We start from the raw sequence: 19,459 nt of genomic DNA on the forward strand, positions 1-19,459 counted from the left end.
AATGATAAGTTGAAGAAAAATAAAGACCAGGATTTCTAGCAAGGCTCTTGTTTTGTTCAGTTCTCTACTGAGCACACATTCATGATCTGCCTTCCCTCCACCCCACCATCCTGTTTTGGTTGACTCTTTTTCTAGCAGACCTCTATCTAGGGATAACTCTTGAACCAAAGAAGATAATATTTGATCAAAGCTACTTATAACCATAATGTTAACTGGTAGCTAATAAGTCAAGTACTGGTAAAATTCCATACATCTCTAATCATATTCCAATTCTAAATCCTTCTCCTTGTTTTCCTCATACCAGAGGAATCTCATCTTTGATGATTCTGCTTCTTCTTCCTCCCACTTAAATATCAGTGTTTGGGTATAACATGATTATATGCAGTTTTCTATATGGACCACATTTTTACTGTCCCTCACTTAGATGTAAAAAGTCTTTTGCTCGAAATGCCCTTTCATGCTTTTCTGCCTATTGCTGTCCTAATCTCCCCACAAAACCTTCCATGACCAGGTATGCTGAGTTAAGGGCCTCTCCTCCTTGATCCCAACTGCTACAGTGTTCTTAACTGTTGGACTTTGAACTACTTGAAAACTGGGCAGGAACAGTATCCTATTCAGCATTGTACTCCCAATGCCAGGTCAGCGTCAGGATGGAAATGAGATACAAAGTAACGTGAACCAAAGATCTGTAATTTTCTGAATACCCTCTCTCTTTTTAAGGACCTAGGATAGTACTTTACTCATATTTCTTTCTGGAAAAATCTCTCTTAACCATATTCTAAAAGACTATAGGTAGTGTGAAACTACTCCTTACTATTTCTGGCCCAGAATGAGACAGAGAAAACTGACTGACCTGTATCTTTAACAGAAAACAAAGATAGATTGCTAGAAGAGTAAACATAAAATGTTAAGTTACTAAGACAATACAACAAATGGATATCAATTAAACTTATTCAGGTTCTTTCCTCTCCAAATTATTAGCTCTTCATTAAAAGACACATACCAATCCTGAATTACCACAAATCCACGGTAGGCCTGGGTTTAGGCTATTAGGGGAACAAAGAGTATATACATTTGAGATATTGCTGTCCAGGGTAAGCCTTATTATGCAAGTGAAGCCCAATCACTACTGATAAGTGAACAGTTCTCAGTGACCTAGCATTACCACAATCTTCTTCTGTAGTGATAATTCCAGTAGGCTGAGAGTATTTTCATCTACTGAATTCTAGAACATATGTTAGTCACAGATACTTAGAAAATGCCCTCATAATATTTTTCACCAGCAGATTGTTTCCCCCAAATCTTTCTAGCCTGAACTCTTAATAAAAGATTTGTTTTAGGGCTTCCCTGGTGGCGTAGTGGTTGAGAGTTCGCCTGCCGATGCAGGGGACACGGGTTCGTGCCCCGGTCTGGGAAGATCCCACATGCCGCAGAGCGGCTAGGCCCGTGAGCCATGGCTGCTGAGCCTGCGCGTCCGGAGCCTGTGCTCTGCAAGGGGAGAGGCCACAACAGTGAGAGGCCCGCCTACCGCAAAAAAAAAAAAAAAAAAAAAAAAAAAAAAAAAAAAGATTTGTTTTAATAATCCTGTAAGTACAGTTCTTTAGGCTGCACAAGAAGAGTATATATAAACATATGTATAGCATCCTTCAAAACTAAACTATTTTATTCTCAACTGCCAGCTTATTGGCTAAGTGGACCTTGTAAACTCCAGGAAGTGCCAGCTTTTGCAGTACAGGAACACTTACCCCACAACTGTTCACTACCACACTGCTTCCAGAATGATTACTGATCATAATCAACTAGTCTTTTTGGTGACAGTATAGATATTATGGATTATTTCAATTAATGGGAGTTTCATCATTCTTGCTATCACCCTACCGAATAGTAAAAAATAGCTTTAATGACTTTATAAATAAAAATAAAAATTATTATTTTTTTGTTCCGTTAAAGCCACAAGTTAATTTAAACACAAGTAGGAAAACACCAAACATCTAGGATTTTTACCTCATGGCTAATGTCAAGTCACTTAGAAAAAAGACACAAGCCTAGTGGTCATTATTTAATAATACTGTTTATCTGACAGTGACCATCAATCATCAGAAAACACACCTTGGTTCTGGAAACTAGCAACCACCACGGAGTCAAAGTGTACAATGTGCACTGGTGGTTTTGAATGCGAATGTAATTAATATGACTCCAGAGGCAACTGAGAACTTTCAGACTAACTTGGCCTCGGCCTCCCCTTTACTCCATTACAACCCCGCCCACCAAGAAGCTAGAGAGCTGCCCAGTTCCAAGTCTCCAGGGGCATATCTGCGGCGAATGGTGATACCCACTCAGTTTTCTTCCGAAAGACTCAAAAGCGGTTCGAGGAGTCTGAAGAGGGCTGTCAGCGCCGATCGCTCTCAGCAGGCCGGGCAAACAAGCTGCCGCGAGGCGGAGGAGCGCGATCACAGCCCTCGGGGCGCTCGAACAAGACACTGCAGGCCCCAGCCCCCGGGGAGAAGCACAGTCTCCTTTCCCACGGCCCCACCTCGTCCCGGGGGAGCCGCGGCGGTGCACGGGCCCACACGTCTGGGATGGGGAAGGGTCGGGGGGACTCGCGCTGCGGCTCCCTCTCTGCCTTTTAGTTTCCAGGACTCCAGAACAACAGAGTCCTCCCTCCCTGCGACCTCCGTCTCTGTGCAGAGACTCCTTCCGTCCCCGACCTCTGACCCCTGACCCTCCATCACCCAAGCGCCTACCTAGACTCGTTCTCCAAGCCCCTAGAGCCTCTCTGCACCAAGGTCCGGGGCACGCATTCGCCACCCAGCAAACATCCGCCTGAGGCAGGCACGCGCCACTTAGGCTGGTGTGTGTTGCGGTTCCCGGGGAGACCCAGAAACCACAGCTCCTAGGTGCCGGGCGCGCGCTGGAGCGTGGGGTCAAGGTGAACGCGCACGTGGGAGCGCCCCGCCCCTTTTGTCCGGCAGTGGCTTCATGAGTGTCTTCTGCGCAAGTCCACACGGTTAGAGACTCTCGAAAGACACGGTTGAAGTCTCGCGATAGCTCGACACCAAGATATTGGAGAATACAGGATTGGCTGGAACCTCTACGGAGGAGGCGGGGCTCTAAGCGGATTTAGAAGGGAGCGGGGCTCCCGGCTGAAGGAGCGAAGCTCCCTGTGGAAGGGAGTGGGACCAGCTTGAAGCGAGTGGTAGATGTTGAGTTGTGGCTTTAATCAAAAGCCAGAAGAGGATTCTGCAAATGCACCTTTTAAATTGTTTCCAGAAAGCAGCCACTAATTAATTACGGATGAAGCTTATCTCCCTCAGAAAAGTGATTTTAAAAGACTTTCCAGGGAGATGTGAGTAAATATTTTAAGATGAGGAAAAAACTACACGTATTGTGCTGAAGCTGGCCTTCCAATATCTCAGTCTTTTTCCTTCTCTTCACTGAGTGGTAGCCACTTTTCTTGGAGGTAGGCTTATGCCTAGATAACTGGCATAACTGAGAGACTTCAGGGCCAAGAGCCTGAAAAATAACCCTCAGGAACATGGGGCACTCAATGATTGAGTACCTAATAGGGACTCAGCACTATGCTGTGGAGTGGCGTCTTGGCCTGTGTGATCACAGAAGGACAAAAGTAAGTTCTTGCCTATGGGAGCATCCGTTAGCTGCGGAGATAGTCCAGAGTGGTCCATATTCTTTTTTTTTTTTTTTTTTTCGGTACCCGGGCCTCTCACTGTCGTGGCCTCTCCCCGTTGCGGAGCACAGGCTCCGGACGCGCAGGCTCAGCGGCCATGGCTCACGGGCCCAGCCGCTCCGCGGCATGTGGGATCTTCCCGGACCCGGGCACGAACCCGTGTCCCCTGCATCGGCAGGTGGACTCTCAACCACTGCGCCACCAGGGAAGCCCGGTCACTATTCATTAGACCTCTAAAATAGCCTAAGAGAAGCCATTTGCATAAATGAAACCACGTAGAATTCAGTGGAAATCAGTGACCTTATCCAAGTCTTCGTAAGGCAAGTTGAAAAAGAAGTGCTAGTGCTGGAGCAGTAGGCAAGCAGAGTCCCTCTTCATTGGAGAACTGGTCCTTTTACTAAGTATTGATACAAGACATAATGGAGCCTTTCTTTTGGAAGTGTAATTTGAAACTCCATATTTAAACGTTTATTGTGCTGTAAAAGGTTATCTTTGATAGTTTTATGTCACATTTCACCATTGGAGCAGAAAATTAAGCTCATAATTTGACTGAGTTCAGCTGGTACCATGCAGAAATATTTAAAAATAAGCACAGCATCATTTCATCTTTGTTCAGCTTGATCAGGGTAATTAATCTCTATAGACATTATTGTTATCCTGTACAAAATATTAAAGTATAGATCCAGTTGTGTGTCTGGAGATGTAATTTCACCTACAGAGATGGAATTCTATACAGTATCCTGTGCTTACAATAAAAGAAAATTCTTCCTCTTGAATTTTCCAATGGTGTGTTCAATCCTGTATTTGCAAAGTGCCCTGTGTAGTCTTTGAAAAGTTCTCTATGAAGTAATGTTTTTTCATATTAGAATCACCAGAGCTCATTTTTGCACCTTAGCATTCTGGAAGCTCCCAGCTGTGAAATAGCTGTTCACCCCTGACAACGCTCAGTTCATCCACCCATTAGATGCTAAAGATCTAATAGCATTCCTCAAGTGGGAATCAGTTGATCAGACATCAACCAGTCAGGGAACCACTCAGTGTACATAGAGTTCAACTGCTTCTTCCTGAAACTGTAAATGTAGCTGAAGTCAGACCGCTTGCTTCCTTGTATGGTCCATCCACTAGGCCAAAGCTATAGATCCAGTTCCTTTTGGGGACAGTAGCTTTATTCTAACCTTGCCCCTAACTCAGGTCATCAATTTTAGAAAAGAATGTTTTAAGTTGTTCTCAAGGAGGAGGAATGGTTGAGAGGTAGTAAATGAGTAAACGTAAATTTAACTCCCTTTGGAGGCAGAAAAGCATGACTGATGATTTAGGAGTAGAACTTCGTTTTGCAAAGCCCTTTCATGTTTGTTTTTCCATTTGATCCTAAAATGATAATATGAGATATTTAAATTTTTCATTTAAACAGGAATCTGTGACTCAGAAATTTGGTGATTTGCCACAGTTTGGCTCTCAGAGAACAAGAGAATCTAGAATTCCTCTGGCTTCTCTGTCTAGGCTATTTCCTCTTATTACTAAGTCATGTTGTCTATCAAATAAAAATGAACAAATTTTCACCAAACTTTCTAGGTTGCCATGGGAAAAATGAAGGCAAGAGGTGTGTAATTACTTGATGACACAGGGCAGTCTATATCAACAACAAGGATCATTCAGACCCAGCACTCCTTAATAGAAAGATCATTAATAAAATTGCTTGAGAAGTTTATTCCATATTCTACTTATATTTGCCTGCTCTGTGGAAGTGAAGTTGATGGCCACTCAGTGTGATTGAGGCTTGCCAAAGATGACTTTTTTGTCAAAAGTGACTTTTTCTTTCCAGTTTCCTTACTACCAATCTGTCTTAGGATTGCTTTTCCTCCTCCTGACAGAATGAAAATACTAAGGTCAAAGTCACTATTTCAGAATGAATCACAATGTCCAAAGCCATTGTTAAAGTGTGTGTAGTACTAACAGTGAGAGGAAGAAACATTGTTTTGGAAAATTGGTGCTGGTAGAGGTGATCAGCTGTGTTGAAGTGAATGAGTGCCAGGTCAAACAAACAAGAAATGGTATCATAGGGACTGGGCATGCTTTGCTGTAGCTTGACCACGTTGGGGGTCAGGAGGTGTGTGACTTGAACACAATGTTTAGAACTTCACAGTTTTTGCTCGGGCTAGTCATGGATAGGTTTAACTGTTAACTTTCAATTTAATTTTTTCTTGGTGATTTGCAGGTCAAATTTATTTCAAAGTCCAAAGTTTGTTCTATCTCCCCTGCTGCAAGCTCAACCTGCAAACTGAAAACTCTGCCTCTCCTAAAGCAAAATTTGGAATCTGTACATAAAATGCTGCATTGGACATGAACTCAGGACATAAGGAAATGGGAATTCACCATTTCTTTGTAAGTACTTGTTTTGGGTGTTAATAAAGCGATGCTTGTAAATTAGGTAAGCACAAGGAGAAAGTTGAAGTTGGGTCTGTTGGGTAAGGAAAGATATGAGATTGTATTCAGTGTTTATTAATGAAGATAATATAATCTGTATCCTTGGTACCCTTCTGAGTCCCTCCCCACCTCCATTCCCAATTGTTACTTTTCATAATTGCATTTTTTTCCAGCTGATTTTGTCAATATGGCCTCTGAGCATTAAGGAATAGTAATATTGTAGATAAGCCTCTCTATGCTTATGACTTAAGTAATATTTATTATGCAATTCTGACAAAAATAGAAGTGAAATACTTTTTGAATATTTAAAAGATTTCTATCATGCGTCATTTTAAAGTACAAATGTGATGTAGCACTTTCAGAATGAACCTAAAATCCCAAGGAAGTTTAATCATAGTAGTGTTAGCATAAAATGATGCTTGCCAGAGGAAAAGAACCTTTCTGAAGCTTCCATCCACTAGAAGGTTAGCACCATGCTCAGACATCAGCACTGGTGTATTTTTTAGGTCAATTTTGGAGACAATGGCAAAATTAGGTATGAGTTTCATTTCCTTTAAATCCTGTAAATTTGATGAATTTCTCTTTGGGCTCTTAAACTTAAATACTTTACATACTGCATGATAGTAGTATCTAATGATCAATTATGTCCATGTGCCATAAATTCCCCTCTTGACTATTAGCTCCTGAGAGTTAATTTTTAAAAAACAAACCAAATCCATCCAACCATCTCAGGTAACTCTAGTGAAACCAATTTAAAGACAGATATTTGGAAACCACTTGAGCAAATGACCTCCAGCTTATGAACTAATTGATTCCTGGATGCTTAAAAAACAAGTTTATGTAAATCAAATCCTTATTTCCCATATGCATAATGTTATAAAGTGGGACACCAATCCTGGAAGCCATTCCATACCTTAAAAATACCAAAATTACCGTCACAAGAATTAACTCAAAATAGGTCACAGATGTAAATATAAAATACAAAACTATAAAATTCCTAGAAGATAACACAGAAGAAAACCTAGATGGCCTTGGGTATGGTGATGATGGTACTTTTAGATAATATACCAAAGGCATGATCCGTGAAAAAAAAATTGATGAGCTGAACTTCATTAAAATTAAAATAATCTGCTCTGCAAAAGACAATATCAAGAGAATTAGAAGACAAGACACATACTGGGAGAAAATATTTGCAAAAGACTCATCTGATAAAGGACTGTAACTACAATCATTAGTTAAGGGATACACAAGATAAAAAGATGTAAGATGTAACTTCTAAAACATAAAAAAATGTTGGGTGGGGGAGAGCAAAAATGTAGAGCTTTAGAACGTTATCAGCCTTAAGTTCTTACCAACTTAATGCAGACTGTTACAGATGTAAGTTGTTATATGTAAGCCTCATGGTAACCACAAAGCAAAAACCTATAGTAGATACACAAAACTTAAAGAGAAAGGATTTTAAACATACCACTAAACAAAGTTAGCAAATTACGAAGGAAGAGAGCAAGAGAAGGAGAAAGGAATAGAGAGGAACTATAAAACAACCAGAAAACAATTAACAAAATGACAATAAGTAAATACCTATCAGTAACTGCTTTAAATATAAATGTACTAAATTCCTCAGTCAGAAGACCTAGAGTGGCTTAATGGATAAAAAGCAAGACCTGTCTGTATGCTGCCTACTAGAAACTCACTTCAGATATAAGGAAACACACAGACTGAAAATGAAAGGATGGAAAAAGCTATTCTATGCAAATGGAAACTAAAAGAAAGCTGGGGTAGCTATACTTATATCAGACAAAATAGACTTTAAAACAAAGACTATAATAAGAGACAAAGAAGGGCATTACATAATGATAAAGGGATCAATCCAACAAGCGGATTTAACATTTGTAAATATTTATACACCCAACATAGGAGCACCTATATATAAAATATATAAAAATATATAAAAATATATAAAGCATATATTAACAGACTAAAGGGAGAAATAGCAATACAATAATTTATATCAATGGATAAATCATCTAGACAAAATTTCATTAAGGAAACATCAGCCTTAAATGACACATTAGTTCAGATGAACTTAACAGAAATACACAGAACATTCCATCCAAAAGCAACAGAATACACGTTCTTCTAAAGTGCATATGAAACATTATCCATAACTGATCCTACCTTAGGCCACAAAACAATTCTTAATAAACTTAAGAAGATTGAAATCATATCAGGCATCTTTTCCCACCACAGAGGTGGGAAATCAATTACAAGAAGAAAACTGGAAAACTTACAAATAAGTGAAGATTAAACAACATGCTGCTGAACAACCAATGAATTAAAGAAGAAATGGAAAGATAAATAAAAAAAATACCTTGATACAAGTGAAAATGGAAACACAACATACCAAAATATATGGGATGCAGCAAAAGCAGTTCTTAGAGGGAAGTTCATAGAGATAAATGCCTACATCAAGAAACAAGAAAAATCTCAAACAACCTAGTAATAATATATAATAATTATATCAAGGTATAATAAGTATTTAATATAATTGTATAATAAAATCAATAGATGCAGAAAAAGCATTTGACAAAGTTCAACATCCATTCATGATTAAAGCTCTCAAGAAAATATGTATAGAAGGAATTTACCATAACACAAAATAGGCCATAGGCCATATGTGAAAAGCCCACAGCTAATATCATATTCAGTGAGGAAGAAATGAAAACTTTCTCTTGAATATCTGGTACAAGACAATAATGCCCACTCTCACCACTTCTATTCAACATAGTACTGGAAGTCCTAGCCAGAGCAATGAAATAAGAAAAGAGAAATAAAAGACATCCAAATTGGAAAAGTAGTAAAATTATCCCTATTTGCAGATGATATAATTATGTATGTAGAAAACCCTAAAGTCTCAACCATCAAAACCTGTTAGAGCTAATAAATGAATTCGGTAAGGTTGAAGGATACAAAATCAACATAAATACAAAAATCAGTCATGTTTCTATACACAAACAATAAACTATCTGAAAGGGAAATTAAGGAAACAATTCTATTCACAATAGCAACAAAAATAATAAAATACTTAGGGATAAACTTAACAAAAGACATAGACTTATACACTGAAAATTATAAAACATGGATGATGGAAATTATAGAAGACACAGATAAATGGAAAGACATCTTATGTTCATGAATTGGAAGAATTCATAAAATGTCCATACCACCCAAAGCCATCTGTAGATTCAATGCAACCCCTATCAAAACCCCAATGACATTCTTTACAGAAGCAGTAAAAACAATCCCAATATTCATATGGACCCCCAAAAGAATCTTGAGAAGGAAAAACAAAGCTGGAGGTATCATACTTCCTGGTTTCAAACTTTATTACAAAGCTATATCAAAACAGTATGGTACTGGCATAAGAAAGACATATAGATCAGTGTAACAGAATAGAGAGCCCAGAAATAAATCCACACATTTACAGTCAGCCGATCTCTGGCAAGGATGCTAATTACCCATAATGAGGAAAAGATAGTCTCTTCAATAAATTTTGGGAGAACTGGACCCTTCTCTCACACCATCTACAAAAACCAATTCAAAGCAGATTAAAGGAATAAACATAATTCTTGAAACTGCAAAACTACCAGATTAAAACATAGGGAAAAAGCTTCTTCACATTAGTCTGGGCAATGATTTTTTTGGATATGACACCAAAAGCCCAGGAACAAAAGCAAAAGCAGACAATGAGATTTGTCTATTTTTCTATGAGATTGCATCAAACTGAAATGTTTCTGCACAACAAAGGAACCAATCGAGTGGAAAAGCAACCTACAGAATGGGAGAAAATATTTGCAAACAATATAACTGGTAAGGGGTTAATAATACCTGAAATATATAAATAACTCAATCAGTTAAACAGCAAAACAAGCAAACAATAAAACCCAAAAATAAACCCGATGAAAAAATGGGCTAAGCGCATAGCACAGGGAGATCAGCTCGGTGATTTGTGACCACCTAGAGGGGTGGGATAGGGAGTGTGAGAGGGAGGGAGATGCAAGAGGGAAGCGATATGGGGACATAGGTATATGTATAACTGATTCACTTTGTTATAAAGCAGAAACTGACATACCATTGTAAAGCAATTATACTCTAATAAAGATGTTTAAAAAAAATGGGCTAAGGACCTGAATAGATACTTATCAAAAGAGCACATACAAATGGCCAACAGGTATACGGATGAAGGGGTGCTCAACATCCCTAATCATCAGAGAAGTGGAAATCAAACCTACAATGAGATATTACCTCAAACTTGTTAGAATGGCTATTATCAAAAAGACAAAAGAGATGTTGGCAAGGATATAGAGAAAAAGGAACCCTGGTACACTGTTGGTGGGAATGTAAATTAGTACAGCCATCATGGAAAACAGCTTGTAAATTCCTTAGAAAGTTAAAAATAGAGCTACCATATGATCTCGCAATCTCATATCTGGGTATATAACCAAAGGAAATGAAATCAGTATCTTGAAGAGATATCTGCACTTCTGTGGGGTTCATTGCAGCATTATGCACAATATTCAATACATAGAAACAACCTAAAGTGTTCATCAGTGGATGAGTGGATAAAGAAAATATGAATATATATATAGTTCAGCCTTAAAAGAAAAGAAAATCCTGCCATTTGCAACATGGACAAACCTGGAGAACGTTGTGCTAAGTGAAATAAGCCAGACACAGAAAGACAAACTACTACATGATGTCATCTATCTGTGGAATCTAAAACATTTGAACTCATAAGAGCAGGAAAGTAGAAAGGTATTTGCCAGGGGCTGGGGGATGGGAGAAATGGGGAGATGTTCAAATGGTACACGTGTTCAGTTATGCAGGATGAATGGGTTCTGGAGATCTAATGTACAGCATGTGACCATAGTTAATAATATTGTATTGTATACCTGCAGTTTGCTAGAAGAGTTGATCCTAAGTGTTCTCACTACAAAAAATATAATAACCATGTGAGGTTATGGATATGATAATTAACTTGATTGTAGTAATCATGTTACAATGTACATGTATATTAAATCATCAAGTTGGATGCCTTAAATACATACAAGTTATATTTGTCAATACCTCAGTGAAGCTGAAAAAGGTGGTAATTGAGAAATTTCAACAGTTTGAACTACCCTCATCAAAAAATGATTCATTTGTAATCAAATAGGTATTATATATCTCATTGTATTATTTTGATCCTTTGAAAGGCAATTATCCATGTAGAAGAAACTCTTAGCCAAACGATATTACAATAGCTAGAAGCTTTGTGTGTCCCAAATATTTTTAACAAATGTGGGTTTTCTAGATTTTGTTTGACAAGGGGTGGGAGGAATTTCACCTGTTCTACCAGAAACCAATAAAGGAGTCCTGTTGCTTTAATGCCTGTTTCTCCTGTGCAGAATATTTGTTCAATTTTTTCCAGTTAAATTTAATATATGAAAATCAACTTGAAAAGCATAAATGTGTATCATTAAGGAGGGTAATTCATAATGGATATACTGGCAGAAATGAAATATTTAATTAAACATTGAAAATAAATCCAAATCATCAGTGAGTATTACCCTGATTACAAAGTCATCTTCTTATGCAAAATAGAATATTTATGAATGTGTGTTTTCAGTCATTTTGAATACAGATACGTATTTGGAAAACTCTTCAGATTTATTGAAGTTCCTCTGCCCTAAAGAACCAGTTTTAGTTATGTTTTTTATCATCCTCATCCCTTTTACAGTGCAAGCTTAAAGAGATGTAATATTTCTATAGTGACTGCTGGCTATATAGTCATTAGAAAATTCAAAATACTGAAATGAATGATGGAAAAAATATGTTTGTAGATGTAAATAAATCTCGCTTTTAGTTACTCTGTACCATATGCTTTATTTTCTAATTAGAGATAAATATATAACTATGTGGAAGCTACAAAAAATGTTTCATTGCTCTTATGTCATAAGGTCTCTTTGCTATTTTAGAGTGTTTTTTTAAAACCTGGTATGTTAAAATCTTTTGTGGCAAGTATCAAAATATTGGTTTAGACAGATTTCCTAACTTAGTCTGAACTTCTCTTTATAATTTAATATCCTTCCATTTCTTGGAGGAGCATGAGTGCTTTTCTACTGTACAATAAGTCTCATAGGAAAATGATCATCACCCACGTTTTGAAGGAAAATGCTGTGGCTTGTAGAGACACTGCCTGATAATTATAGTAAGCTTTGCTAGTTTGAATGAGGTTTTAAATAGTGCACAGAAAAGGTAAAAATACAGATCAAATTCTGTACAGAGTTGACTTCTCTGCTACCATATTGCTATATAATGGAAAGGAAAATTTATGAAGTCTGTGAGGCAGGTGTACCCTAGGCAGACATAGTAGAAGCACTAACAATATGAGAATAACTTAGAGGATATAGAAACCAACACCCCACTTCTCCATATCTAAAATATCCATTCACAGTTGCTTTGGTACTTGAAAGTATATAATTAGATATTTATTTCTTTGGATAAAGATATTACATATGCAGGAAATTATTTTTTGCTTTACATATGATACATTCTGTTCAGCAAATATTTTACAGAATTGTATGTCAAATGCTTTACAAATTGTGGGAATATAAAGTTTAATGAGATAGAGTCCTTGCCAATTTCTCTCACTGTCCAGTAAGAAAAGAAAGCTGTGTTAAGATTAGTGTAATGAACTTTTGTATGCACTATGATAGAGTGCTGATTATTGTGAGGGCATAAATGAGCGAATGACAAACTATTGGGATGGTTAGAAACTGCTGAGGATAATCGAGTGTTAGGTAACTGAGTGTTGAAGGATTAATAGGTATGTTCCAGGTAGACAAGGAGATAAGGTATCCTCAGTAAAACGAGCCTCTTGAGTATGAAGGCCTGGAGGTGGATTCTTTGAAGAAATTGTAGGCTGTTGCACATGGGTGGAATGAAGGGTGAAAGTGAATACGTGGTAAGGGAAGAGCAAGAAGTGAATTAAAATGGGGGAGTAGCCAAGGGTTTGATTATGGGAACATTTTATACCGTGATAAGGCCCTTGGAATTTATTCCATTATGAGTATGGGGGGCATAGAATGATTTTAATCAGGGAAATTATATGGTCAGATTTGTGTAATAGATAATTCTAGTTATGCTGTGGGGGACAGAACGGATGGGAAGACTCTGGAGACAGATAATTAGAACTTCATTGCAGCTAGTGAGCCCAAATTTGGTAAGGAATTGGACTAAGGCAGTATCAGGAGGAATGGAGAGGAGGGGAGCAATCTGTGAGTCAGGTAGTGCCTTTTATAGAGATAAGGAGTACATCAGCAGGTAGATAAGGGGTACATCAGCAGGTAGATAAGGGGTACATCAGCAGGTAGATAAGGGGTACATCAGCAGGTAGATAAGGGGTACATCAGCAGGTAGATAAGGGGTACATCAGCAGGTAGAGTTTGGAGAAAAAGATGATTTCAGTTTGGGTCTTGCTGAGTTTCAGATGCCTGTGGATAGAATGCACAAAAGGGGCACTTGATTTAGGCAAGTTGAATAATTAAATGAATGACCACATGAGAGTAGGACTAGAGAAAAAGTCTGGCCTGGAGATGGAGATGAGCACACAGGTGGTAGATGAAGTCAAGGGAAAGGATAAAATCACTCAGAGATGGCTTGTAAAGCAGGAAGAGATGAAGGCCAAGAATAGAGCCCTGGGGAACACCACCATTTAAAGAGCAAGTATAAGAGAAAGAGCTGAAAAGGAGACTTAGAACGTGTGGGCTGAGTTGTAAGATGGAACAACCAGAAAGCATAATGTCATAGAAACTGAGTGAAGAGAGACTTTTAATATTGGGGGGAACAAATGCTGGAGAGAAATCAAGTATCAGAAAATGAAAAAGATTCTATGGGTCTCTCAGGAGGTCATTAGTGACTTTTGCTTGAGGAGTTTAAGTAGTGATGAGGGGTGACTTGCTTGCAGTAGGGTGAAGAGTGAATGAGAGGCGAAGAGAAGTGGTCATCCAGTGTAGATTTTCTTTCTAGGAGGTGGTTGTGAGTGGAGAGAGATGTAGCAGGAGGTGAAGAAGAATCTAGGGTCATTTTTTAATTTACTTTTTAATTGTTTGTTTATCTTACTTATTTTTAACAGCTTTCCTGAGGCATAACTGACATATAAACATTGTATATGTTCAAGGTGTACACCTTATAGTAATTCTTGCCTGTGTTTGATGTCCATTCCCACCTTTAGCACCACTGTCTTCCCAAACAGGGATCCATTCTGCATTACTCATTCTGTTCCTCCAACAAACCTACCCAAAACAAGTACTGAACTAGGAACCAGGAGACCTGGATTCTGGTCTTGTCTTGCCCCAATGAGTTTTTTTTTTTTTTTTTTTTGTGGTACGTGGGCCTCTCACTGTTGTGGCCTCTCCCGTTGCGGATCACAGGCTCCGGACGCGCAGGCTCAGCGGCCATGGCTCACGGGCCCAGCCGCTCCGCGGCATGTGGGATCTTCCCGGACCGGGGCACAAACCCGTGTCCCCTGCATCAGCAGGTGGACTCTCAACCACTGCGCCACCAGGGAAGCTCCCCAATGAGTTTTATGATCCTGGACAAGTCACTTAATTTCTATGACTTTGTTACTTATTTTTAAATCATAACAGCTGAAAAGACCCTTTCCATCTCCATCTTTCTATATGTCTTTGACCACTCTTGCATACAAAGGTGTAAACATACTTGTTAATTGATAACAACTTAAATGGCATCTGTTTTTAGGATCATTTGTATTGTAATAGTATTTAAAACCTTTAAGAAAAGTTCAAACAATTTAAATTCCAGACACAAAAAAGAGGTGGGGGATTTTGGAGGGCACTATACTTCCCTGGTACTTGGAAATCATACCACATAGACACCTTTTCCATGTATAGAACTCACCCTTACTGATTATATTGTTTAATATGAGAAGCTAGCTAAGAAACAATAACCAAAATTTGTTCCAGGCCATGGTAATGAGGCAACTTTTAAACCCTGCTGGTAGTAACAGTTGATTACAGCTCCATCCTTTCAGAAATTCCTTGTCAAGCCCCAAATCTTAGAGTCATCCGTGATTCATTTTTTAAAAATTCCACTCCACATTCATTCCTTCAGAAAATCCTACTGGCTCTACTTAATAATCCTATTGACTCTATCCCGAGGCTGACCATTTCTCACTACCTCTGTTGCTACCAGCCTGGTCTAATTCAGCCACTATTATCTTTTGTCTGTATTATTGCACTAGTCTCCTAACTGGTCTCAGTACTTCCACACTTGCCTCTCTACAGAATATTCTTCTCAAAGTAGTCAGAGTAATCTTATTAAATTGTAAGTCAGATCATGTCACTTCTCTCCTCAAAACTGTTCAATGGCTCCCCTATTTCACGCAGAATAGAGACCAAATTCCTTACAATGGCTTGCAAGGCTCTGTATAAACTGTTCCCCATTTCTTTTCTGACCTCATCCCCTACTGTCTTCTCCCTCATTCACTTTGTTCCAGCCAGAAAGACATCCTTATGTGTCTTCAGTCACACCAAGAGCCCTCAAACCTCAGGGCATTTCACTGGATGCTTCCTCTGCTTGAAACACTCATATATATCTTCAAGGCTCACTCCCTCACCTCCTTCAAATATTTGTTCAAATGTCACCTTCTCAATAGGCCTATCCCATTTAAAATTAAATCTTACTTTCTGGTCTCCAATTTACACTTCTGTACCCTCATCTGCAGTTCTATTTTCACTAGGGTACTTGTGACATATATAATTTACTAGTTCATTATGTTTAATATTTATTTTGTTTCTTCTTGATAGAAATTAATCAGAGATTTTTTGGGGAATTCACTGATCTATCCCAAATCACTTAGAAAAGTGCCTGGCATGTGGTAGGCACTCAATAAATATCAATTGTTGTTGAATTGACAACAGTAACATCAACAGTGACTATTATGGTCTGAATGTTTATTCTCTCCCCACAAATCCATATTTTGAAATGTAACCCCCTAGGTAATGGTATTAGGAGATGGGGCCTTTGGGACGTGATTAGGTCATAAGTGTAGGGGTATCGTGAATGGAAGTATTGCCGTTATGAAAGAGGCTCCGCTTAGATCTCTCGCTGCTCCTGCCACGTGAGGATACAAACAAAGTTTGTAACCTAGGAAAGGGCCCTCACCTGGCTGTGCTGGATTTCAGACTTCCAGACTCCAGAACCTTGAGAAATAAATTTCTATTGTTTATAAACTACCCAGTCTTTTGTATTTTATTATAGCAGCCTGAACAGACTAAGACAATGGCCACCTATATTTACATAGCAACTTAGAGTTTTAAAAATATATTTATGTTTCAGAGGCTGTAATAAATATGACAATGGTGTGGGGCTCCTCCTAATGAAACCTTGTCAGCTAGATTAGTATGAGATTCACCAGGGTAAGCAGAGCCTTAAGGAACTGGGAAAGAAGGTATATACAACACATATGATAAGCAGCGACCCTGCAAAGTCCATTATGCTCAGCTGCTTTTGTGAGAGTGGCCAGTTGAATTAATGGTTTGTTGGTTGGGGCTATAGAAAATAGAAAGTATTGTTCCAGAGGTGAGGTAAAGAAGCCATTAAAAAATGAGCATTGCCTAAGTCACAATTTCATCTATATCTGTCTCTTTTAGAGCATTATAATCAGATAATATTGTGTTTGGTTGGCTAAGACACCAGTTAAGAAGCAGAAAAATTTGTTTACTTTTCAAGTTATTCCCAGATTTGTGTATATGTGGTTTATACATTGTGGATACAATGGGGGAAAATACCATGCAAGAAATGAGAATAGATATACTGGGAGACTAGGGCCTTTCTTTTGAAACGTGCACATTTAGTCTGTGATACACAGCTTAATGATTCCTTAGTGGTAACAGAAGAAAATCCCAAACGAATTTTGTTTTTGAAATATTAACAAATTTAGCCTGAGAATAGTAGCATCAAAAATATCTGTCATGAAAACAAAACAAAAAAAAAAATATCTGTCATGTTTACATAACTTGTGGGAAACAAAGCTGCTTGAACCTGCATAAGCAAACAAGTATTTTGTTTCTCCGTGAAAAATCAAATCTCCAACCAGAAAATAACCATTTACTTTTAGCTGCAGTAACTAGACTATAAAGCAACTAAAGGACCGGTATAGCTCCCTTGGGCAGAAAGAGAAAGAGGCTGTATTTGTAAATTCTACGTATGGTTATTTATCTCATTTAATTAGTTAAGTAAAATTAAATAAACACGATTTTGTAACTGGAACATATGTTGTGATAGGAAGATTAAATATAAAAGAATTAGATTTCAGGATATAGGAATATGCAACTCTGTTTCTAAAGTAAATCTGGAATTAAAAGTTGTATAGCTGTCTAGAAATATATTAATTATGTATTTAAATAAATAGTTAGAATATGGAAAATAACACAAGTTGAAAATATATCATTAATATAATGAATTACCAACTCTATTGTTCTTGTTACATGCATGATGGGCTAAATTTAATTTTTTTTTTTTTTTTTTTTTTTTTTTTTTTTTTTTTCTTTTTGCGGTATGCGGGCCTCTCACTGTTGTGGCCTCTCCCGTTGCGGAGCACAGGCTCCGGATGCGCAGGCCCAGCGGCCATGGCTCACGGGCCCAGCCGCTCCGCGGCATATGGGATCCTCCCAGACCGGGGCACGAACCCGTATCCCCTGCATCGGCAGGCGGACTCTCAACCACTGCGCCACCAGGGAGGCCCCGCTAAATTTAATTTTTAAAAAGCTTTTTCCTTGCAAAAATATGTATGATATAAAACTGTTCTTGTAAGCTCTTCTAAAAGACTCTACTGAAATTACCTGTTCAGCAAATAATAGTAGAAATTAATGTCACATAGCAGTTTCTCCCAAGTTTAACCATCTATATCTCTGCCAAGACAGATGTTCAAATTATGGGGATTCTTTTGATGTCATATGTGACTTTACTTTAAAAGTTAGTCTAACTCTGATTTTTACATTTGTGACACTCTTTAGAACTTTATTTCATTTTTTACTGACTCTCTAGCTCCAGCTACAGGAACTAGATGCTTGATAGGAACTGTTTAGTTATTTTTAAAGAAAAATTATTTTTTTATTTCCAATCCCTTGAAGTCACAGCTATTGAAGATAATGAGACCAGTGAGTAATTATTCCAGAAGGCAATATTTAACCTCTCATACTGTTAGAGAGACTGTCATCAAGGTAGAGCGTGTTTACATGTCCTAATATCTGGGAGGAAATTATCTGGAGATAAATATAATTTTTTAATGAAAAATGCGTGGCCATTAATAATTTAACCATACATTTTTAAAGCATTAATTTTATCAGTTGGGAAGGAATTTATATGCAATTAGAAGAATTCCTGATGGATTGTGGCTTATATAAGAAAGGCAAGAAATCTGAACGAAGGTGATGACAGGTTGCGTATAGCAGCTCAAGGATAGCATTTCACTTTGTTAGCATCTCCACGCTCTCTCTCAGTGGCTTTCCAGACATAGTCTCAAGACGGCTGCAGCAGCTGCAGGCACTGAAACCACACAACCAGTATCCTGAGTAGAAAGGGCCAGGGACATAAAATTTCTTCTTGCAAAGTCTATCTTTTTATATGGGGACAAAAATTTTCCCCAAAGTCTCCTAGCAGACTTTCTCTTATGTCTTGTTGAGCGTAACTATTGTGATATGGCCCCTCTATCTCCCAGAAATTTGCGAAAAAATATTTAATGAAGGAAAGTGGTATAATAGGATTTCTGTGACTAGTTTTTATTAATCATGGGTCATTTTCTAGGGCTAACAAAGGACTTACCTTCCCTGAGATGAAGGAATCTTAGCCAGCTACCTGAATACAACTAAGATTCTGTTAGGGAAGACTTGACAAGATATGGAATAAGATTTTTCCTGATGTTCTGCAATTATGGCTAACACCCAAAGCTGGCAATACACACAAAAAGTATTACACCTATTGCAATCTATACCTATAAGCAATTGGGGCTGGCCATCATCCTTGGGTTTGTATGTCAAGTACACGGTTATGGTCATATCTGTGCTATAGTGTGTGTCTGTTTATATAAGTATAGAGGTATGTACAAATTACTTAGTAGTTATGAACTCAAAACAGAAAATAGAAAACTTATATTAAAGGACAGCAAATATTTGAAACAAGTAAAGGTCAATACTAAAAGCCAGGCATCAAGAAATATAACTGTGTGGAAAATTGATGCAGTTAATAGGATATCAGTGTTACACTGATACAGTCCAGGAACTTTAC

The 19,459-nt window shown here is 38.1% G+C and overlaps 1 protein-coding gene across 3 annotated transcripts in view; it reads right to left on the bottom strand.

The window, feature by feature from the left end:
- The window catches only part of SHPRH (SNF2 histone linker PHD RING helicase), a gene marked incomplete at its 3' end in the record, with an annotated part of 90,363 nt that extends 87,455 nt beyond the window's left edge, over window positions 1-2,908 (bottom strand). For 2 of the 3 annotated variants that reach the window (XM_081251260.1, XM_081251262.1), the window contains exon 1: window positions 2,745-2,908. Of the gene's footprint in view, window positions 1-2,336; window positions 2,699-2,744 lie in introns of those variants that run through there. The other variant, XM_081251261.1, reaches the window with a different exon arrangement.
- Window positions 2,909-19,459: the final 16,551 nt, after the last annotated feature.

Source organism: Mesoplodon bidens, assembly GCF_964165515.1.
Source record: "Mesoplodon bidens genome assembly, chromosome: 12".
In the NCBI taxonomy this organism is placed as follows: domain Eukaryota; kingdom Metazoa; phylum Chordata; class Mammalia; order Artiodactyla; family Ziphiidae; genus Mesoplodon; species Mesoplodon bidens.